Source organism: Arachis duranensis, chromosome 8 (assembly GCF_000817695.3).
Source record: "Arachis duranensis cultivar V14167 chromosome 8, aradu.V14167.gnm2.J7QH, whole genome shotgun sequence".
In the NCBI taxonomy this organism is placed as follows: domain Eukaryota; kingdom Viridiplantae; phylum Streptophyta; class Magnoliopsida; order Fabales; family Fabaceae; genus Arachis; species Arachis duranensis.
The window spans coordinates 43,465,778-43,474,673 of NC_029779.3; positions in this window are offsets into that span (position 1 = coordinate 43,465,778).

An 8,896-nucleotide genomic window follows, 5' to 3' on the forward strand; every position below is an offset into this window, starting at 1 on the left:
TCACGCGTGAACCCTCTATGGCGGTTGCTTACCCGGTATTCAATGATACATCAATCTACATAAGTATAGTTTTCTTTTTCTTTTTTTTTTTTAAATTAACAATATTAATTAGGTTAAGGATGTTATATTATATATGCTAGCATATTAATATTCGAGACTATATAATATTTTTAATAATGATATGATATTTTATTTATCAAATACAAAATATACGGCTCCGGTGGTTTTCCTTAACCAAGGTACTGTCTATGAGTCGCCGGCTCATTTTCCAACAGGCACGCGATTAGAGTCCCAGGTTAGGTTCTTTTCACTGCTTGGAAGCTTACGGTTTCATGTCTCTATTGGGCCAGGTCATTTCGGGACAAACGGATCATTTATAAGGAAGAGGATGTATTTTTTTACGAAAAGCAAACATGAGATAATAAATCCAAGACTTGTATACGCTTTTCGTGCGGGTCGAAACTTACCCGACAAGAAATTTCGCTACCTTAGGACCGTTATAGTTACGGCCGCCGTTCACCGAGGCTTCGGTCGTCGGCTCCCCAGTGAATTATTGATTGTGTCATAAAGACCCTTATGTCCATACCCCAACACAAGACCGGAATTTTTGGAGGACTCTTATTTCAAGATTTTTTCTTTTAGTGTCGTTTTTGTTCTCTTTTATTTGTACTTTTAAAATTTTATCAAACCAAATTTATATACAATAAAAAGCATTTTAGAAAATAAAATTGTGTACAAAATTTTTTTATATCCTTTAACTTCATAAAATCTCAAATTAAGATTAACAAATTAAAAATATAATTTAATAATTTTTTAAAAAATGATATTATATGTAAAGAGTTTTTAGCAATTAAATCCAATTAAGTTAGTCCAACTATATTAAAGTCATTCTCAAAATGATATGCGTGACACGCGCTTTAGTGTTCTACTGGCGTATAATTCAAAGAGCTTGCACTATATGTACAAACTTTTTTACATTTTTTACGGCACAAATTTTTAAAGTATAGCACACAAAAATTAGAACGTAATACAAACTTATCGATATAGCACACAAATTTTTGCTACTCCAAAATTTATGTGTATATTTTTTATTGAGTTCTGTTAGACATTTTTTTTTCTTTCTTTTTTTTCATGGTATGTAAACCGATTATCATTCATTGCAACTCAATGTTTCATTACAGGTTCCATTTTTTAAAAAACACATACATACCAAAAGGTGTTATCGGCATTCTCTTTAAGTATGTCATCTTAGCTCATCGCTATTAACTTTATGTGCAATTCCAACATTTTTTAGTGGTTAGGATCCACAGAAAATGTGGCACGACAATCTTTAAATATAACCAATACATCTTCTTTGTGTTCATGGAATACTGCCTTTAGATGCAAGAGATGCAAATCAGCTTTGAATGCAATGGCTCTTGAAACGTTCAGCAATCGCCTTGTCTTTCTTGCAGTTGTTCATTAACACTGCAAACACCATACCATATCACATATGCAAATCAAACAAATGAAACAACATACACCCCTTCATTTTTATAGCATACAAGTAATCAAAACTAATAACTTGGTAGTTCAAACTAATTTGACAGATATCATTAAACAAATTCTGATTTATCATAGCACAGTTCAGCATAACACACAAATTAATATATATATATATATAGCACAAAAATCAGAATCATAGAATAACACTAATTTTTCAAACAATTCAATTAAAGAAAACTAATATCATCATAAATAACCATAATCAAGAAAAAAATATATATACAATAGCACATAAATATGGAGTATAGAAAAATAACACAAGTAATCGAAGCTAATAACCTGATAACTCACACTAATTTGTTAGAAAATCATTACACAAATTTTGATTTATTACATTACACAAATATTTAAGCATAACACATATTTTTGTCAATATAGCAAACAAATTCATACATATAGCACATAAATTGCATAGAAAAATAATATAAGAGGCATTTATACTTTTTCAATTTCACTCAATAAAAAAGATACGTCCAATTCACAAAAAAAACATAAATAACAACAACAACAAAAAGACAATGGTGGTAACAACAGTAGTAATGACGATAGTGGTAGTAGTGGCGGCAGTAATGATGACGATGTTAAAAGAGGAGGAGGAGAGAAGAAATGTGACTGAAATTTTAAATTTTAATAACTTGATTAATTTGGTTAATGAAATACTTGAACACCTAGCATTTTGTTTTAAAACTGCCATCTAATTATACTTAAAGAGTTTCTATTTAAATAATATAAACAAATTAAATAAATTATAAATATATATGAGAAAGCGTTAAACAACTTTGTACTTCATAGTTTTTTTTTATAAATTGATCCAATAGTGATCTCTGACCCTAAAAAGTTTAAGAAAAGAATATCTGAAATTATTAGATTAATAGATTATCTAATTTGAGTCTTACTTGAGAAATTCACTTGAATAACTAAACTTCTTAAATTGGTGGATATCCAATATGAATCATTGCTTAGTCTTGATGAGAATTTGTGTAGAAAAAATATTTAAAATTTTTAAATTGGTTATGAGTCAATCTGAGTTATTTTATAAGCGTGAGAAGAATTGAGAAAGCAATATGTAACGCTTTTAAGTTAGTGGAACATTCAATTCGAATATTGTCTAAAAAGATCAATAGAATTTATAAAATTTTTGGGTTAAGTTGCGATTCAATTTGAATCAAATGCTTAGTTTGAGAAGATTTGACGAAAGAATATTATTTATACACTCATTCTAATAGTAAACCAAAACTCTCAAATTACTTGAGAATTAGACGGAAACGTTTTATATCAAATTAGTATACATCGTCTATATACATTTTTTATTTAAACTCTTATCTCTTTATTTTTAAAATTTATCATTTATATTGCGAGTAAAAGTGGATTTTAATTTTATTCAAAATACCTCAATAAACCTTTTATTTTTAAAAGTTTTTTTTAAGTCAATTTAAACTTCAAAAAATATGCTTTATAACCTATCTAAATATTTCAAATATTTTTTGAGGAACCTCATATAAAGCTTTTGAACTTATACACACTAATATTTTCTAATGCATACGAATTTTAAGATTTGAAAAGATTTTAATATCTTGTTTCAAATTTAGAAAGTTTATAAAAGTTTGTCAATCAATTATCATTATATTAGGTTGCATTTGTTTCTAAAAATAGAGACATAAAATTTAGTATTTTTGATTTTATTTAGTAATAAATTAAAAATAAATTATAAAAATTTAATTTATTATTATTATTTTTATTTAAAAATTTGAGAAAAAATATAATAATAAAAAATATAATTATAAAAAATTAATAAAAATAATAAAAGATTTAGCATACTTATTTTGGTGAATTAATCGGTTTTTACACGTCATTTTTTTTTAATTATAAGCTGTTTGATGAAAGTTCTCAACCACGGACTTTATGGGTATGTGGTGTTCGATGCTGAGTTTGAATTTGTTGAACCTGTTTTAAGTAGCTAGGGATTCGTGTTTTGATTTTACAATTTAGCAGCTATTGCTGATTGTAAGCATTTGGTGTAGTCTCCTCCACAAGACACTGATTGATGCTTACAAATGGAAATAAAACTTATCTAATGTATACTTTGTTATATTTGTTTATCTTTTAAAAAATAATGTAACTTAACAACAATAAAAAATCAATTACGCACACATGTACGAAGTATATCTGTCGCACTGCAAATATATATAATGTATATTCAGATATTCTATTCATTTATATCCCTATTTGTTAATTATAATATACTTTCAATGTTACAAAGCATTTTTATTCTAAATTTTCAGTCTATTTTAAATCCAAAATATGTTCAGATATATGGAACTATTGATATACTATTCTAAACTAATTTTGTTTTATAGGTTTAATATTAAATTACTATAAATATTTTAAATAATTAAATTAATATTTTCTTACATTTTTGTGTTTACAAAGGTGAATTCTATTTCTAAACATAGAAATTCTTAGTTTCAGATTTTAAGACCTATAAAATAAATCTTGATATAAAACTAATAATAAAAAATGTGCGTATTATTTATTGCCAACAAATTATAATAATTTAAATGATATAATCTTTTCATTATCATATATAAACAAAAATGTGCTCTCTATTATCAAATCTTAAACCAAAATTTGGATTAAAGTACCATTATCATTTTTGGTGAATGATTAAAGTATCATAATTGGTTGCTTAGTCTTATGGTGATTCTCTCTCTAGAATGCTCGTTGTCTCTCTAGAAAATTGTGTGCTGTATAATGATGTGTGGTTGTAATGTGTTGTGTTGGTCTTTGGCCGCTACACTATACAGCTAAAGATTCGTTGACACTGCAATGTGGGCACTTTTGCTTAGTCTTTCAACTTCACAAGCCATGTAATTAAAGCCTCCCACCTTTCCCTTCATTATGTCAATCACTCAATTAATACGGCAAAATTGTAATAAGTAATCATCTGCTCATCATAGTTTTAAGTTAGCAAACTGTCACGGCCTTGGACACACTCCAACGCTACCGTGCCGACATTCGGACTTACTCAACCTATTGAACTAAGACCAAGTCAGCCTAACTCTCAATACTTAGTAAAAAAGCTAAGAACACAAGAGAACACAAGAAAAAGGAAGCTTGGTGGAAAGAATACTTTAGTACTCAAGTGTGGTTACAAATGATTCACACACCCTCACACTAACTCTTACCTCTTATTTATAGCCATCCACCTCCTCAATGGATGGTTAGGATTAAATCTAATCAATGGTCTAGATTAATCATCTAGAACCTTCTTTATAAATATCTATCCTACCACTACTTTCTAAATACTTCTAGATTGTTTCATACAACTCTTCATACTTTTATATCAATTCACACTCTTCTTCATACTTTTATATCAATCCACACTCTTCTAGAACCTTCTAGGGTATTCCAGGAACTTCTAGGACATTCTAGAACGTTCCAAAACCATCTAGAGTATTCTCAAACACTCCAGAAAACTATACAAACACTGTTAAATCTAACCTTCTAAAAATTTACCGTGACATTCTCCCCACCTAATGCGCAGACGTCCTCGTCGCGTTCTATTCATGATAGCGCTCTAGGTGTTCTTGGAATTGCCACAGATCTTCACGAGCTTCCCAACTAGCTTCAGTTATCGGAAGTCCTTTCCACTTGATCAATTATTGGATACTTGGTGGTACTTCTCTTCGTCGCACGACGCGATTAGCTAAGATTTCTTCGATTTCTTTATCAAAGGATCTAATCACCACAGGCGGAGCACGACTCGAATCACCTCTACTCGGTTCATCTTGGTCTTCGTGATATGGTTTAAGCATACTCACATGGAAGACCGGGTGGATCTTCATAGAAGGATGGAGTTATATTTTGTAAGCAACTTCCCCAACACGTCCAATAATCTCAAATGGCCCTTCGTATTTACGGATTAAGCCTTTATGAACCTTGCGAAAGGCTTTGAATTGTTGTGGAAGAAGTTTGATCATTACCTTGTCTCCCACTTGATAGCTTGCATGCCTCCTCTTCTTATCTGCCCATTTCTTCATCCTCTTTGCAGCTTTGTCGAGGTAAGAACGAGTGACATCTGCTTGTTCTTCCCAAGACTTAATCATATGATAAGCTCCAGGGCTCTTCCCTTAGTAGGGGGAAGGAAGAGATGAGGTGTAAGCGGTTGTCCAGTCACAATCTCGAACAGACTCTTCCCTGTAGACTCACTCCTTTGCAAATTATATGAGAACTGAACAATGTCGAGGAGTTTTGTCCAATCTTTCTGATTAGCGCTTACAAAATGCCTCAAGTAACACTGAGTAAGGCATTCACTCTCTCAGTCTGCTCATCGGTTTGAGGATGGAAGCTTGTTGAAAAATGAAGCTCCGACCCAAGGAGTTTGAACAGTTCTGTCCATAGTCGTCCTGTGAAGCGTGGATCTCGATCACTAATGATGCTCTTAGGCAATCCCCAATATTTCACCACATTCTTGAAGAATAGTCGTGTTACCTCCTCTGCAGTGCAGTCAGTAGGGGCGGGTATAAAAGTAGCATACTTTGAAAATCGATCCACTACCACGAGAATAGATCCAAACCCCTCAGACTTCGGTAAGGAAGAAATGAAATCTAGAGAGACACTTTCACACGGTCGCTCTGATGGAGGCAGAGGTTCCAACAACCCGCTTGGTATCTTGTTTTCAATCTTATCTTGTTGGCACACAAGACAAGTCTTCACATAGCTCTCTACTTCATCTCTCATTTGAGGCCAATAATAAGAAGATTCAATGAGTGCCAAGGTCCTTCGCTGACCTTGGTGACCAGCCCACTTGGTGTCGTGGCATTCTCTCACTAATTTTTTTCTTAGATTTTCCCATTTAGGGACGTATAGTCTTCTCCTTTTAGTGTAGAGAAGGTCATTTTCTAGCCAAAATCTTTTGGTCTTACCTTCTCTAGCCAACTCCACCAACTTCTTGGCTAATGGATCGTGATGCAACTCTTCCTTGATGGTGTGCACAATATCTCCTTCAACCATAGAAATGGCTGCCAATTCAGCCTTGCGACTCAGCGCATCTGCTACCACATTAGTCTTGCCTGACTTGTATTCAAACTCAAAATCAAACTCAGCCAAGAAGTCCTGCCACCTAGCTTGTTTGGGGCTCAACTTCTTTTGAGTTTGGAAGTAGCTTGTAGCCATATTGTCTGTCTTGACGATAAAGTGTGAACCAAGCAAGTAGTGACACCAAGTTCTCAAACAATGCACTACCGCGGTCATCTCCTTCTCTTGGACGGTGTATCGCTTCTCTGTATCATTCAACTTGCGACTCTCAAAGGCAATCGGATGTCCTTCTAGCATTAGAACCCCTCCAATGGCATAGTCAGAAGCATCAGTGTGGACTTCAAATACCTTTGAGTAGTCGGGTAGTGCTAGTACTGGACCTTCTGTGATAGCAGCCTTTAACTCATCAAAGGTCTTTTGACACTCCTTTGACCATTCCCAAGTGTGATTCTTCTTGAGAAGATCAGTTAATGGTACAGCCTTGGCGGAGTATCCCTTGATAAACCTCCGATAGTAATTGGCCAACCCAAGGAATGACCTCAATTCAGATACCTTGTTTGGCGGATCCCACTCTTTAATAGCTTTCACCTTTCCTTGATCCATGCAGAGAGTTCCACCTTTAATGATGTGTCCCAAGAAGTGGACTTCGTCCTTTGCAAAGGAACATTTTTCCTTCTTCACATATAGGTTATTCTCTCGCAAGATCTTGAACACGGTTCGTAAGTGTTCTACATGTTCCTCCAAAGTATTGCTATAGACAACAATGTCATCCAAGTAGACCACTACAAACCAGTCATCCAAGTAGACCATTACAAACCGATCAAGGTAAGATCGAAAAATCTCGTTCATCAAGGTACAGAAGGTCACAGGAGCATTGGTAAAGTCAAAAGGCATCACTAACCACTCATACGATCCATACCTCGTGACACACATGGTCTTAGGCTCATCACCATCAGCAATTCTCACTTGGTGATATCCTGACCTCAAATCTAGCTTTGAGAACCACTTGGCTCTACCAAGTTGATCAAACAAATCAGCTATCAAAGGAATGGGATATTTGTTCTTGATGGTTACCTTGTTCAGTGCTCGATAGTCGATGCATAGTCTCACTGAACCATCATGCTTCTTTTGGAACAAGACGGGTGCGCCATAAGGTGCCTTCGATGGATGAATGAATCCAGCATCTAGCAAATCCTTGAGTTGCTTCTTCAACTCCTCAAGTTCTGGCGGTGCCATCCTATAAGGTGTTGAGGCGGGCGGTTTTGCTCCTGACTCCAATTCGATCTTGTGGTCCACCTTCCTCCTAGGTGGTAGTTGTTTTGGCAACTCGGGAGGCATCACATCCTTATTTTCTTCAAGGACTTCCTTGATTTTGGGAGGAACGTCTTTGCTTTTACTTCCTTGATTTTGGGAGGAACGTCTTCTCTTTCGGGTGTTGACTCCTCTTGTAATAGAGCCAAATATGTAATCTCTCCCTTCTTGAACCCTTTCTTGAGTTGCATAGCAGAGAGTATCTGTGGTCCTCCAACTTTAGAGACTGTAGGGACCATGCATGGAGACCCTTTCTCCATGACGCATATTACGTTGTAGTATGGCATAGGTATTATATTTGCCTTCCTTTGCAAATCGAGCCCGATGACTTTTAAAATCATCCATGGGTGCTACTGAGAAATCTACAAGGCCCTTCCAAGAATCAAGAGTCATCTCAACCCCTTTTGTTACTCCCTTAAGGGGTTCACCCTTGGTGTTCACGGGTTTGAACCAACCATTCTTTTCGGTGATCTTCAACCCAAGCCTCTTTGCTTCATCAGGCGTGATGAAGTTGTGTGTAGCACCAGTGTCGATCATAGCCATGACAGGTTTTTCATTGATAAAGGTTTTGACATACATCAAGCCTTTCTTTTCTGCAGTGCTTGCCTCTTTGCCCTTCACAGCATTTATGTGCTGGATGGATCCAACACACTCAGTTACTTGAGTTTAGGCCTCTCGTTCCTCGGTGATAGATGCCAGAGTCCCTAACTTGGGACAGTCCTTCATTTGGTGTGGTCCCTTGCACACGAAGCATCCTCCTTTAAGTACGAAAACCTTCTTCTTTTCCTCGTACTCTTTCTTTGAAGAGTATTTTCCTTCCTTCTTGGTTGAGAAACTCTTCCTCTTGTCTCCCCCACTTTTAGAAGAACTAGGCTTGGAAGAAGACTTGGGTTTGAGTCTCCCCTATGATACTCAGTGAGTGATTCGGCCACCACGATGGCCTCATCGACATCCTTAACATTCCTTCTTTGTAGTTCTTGCTTTGCCCAAGGTTGGAGTCCAT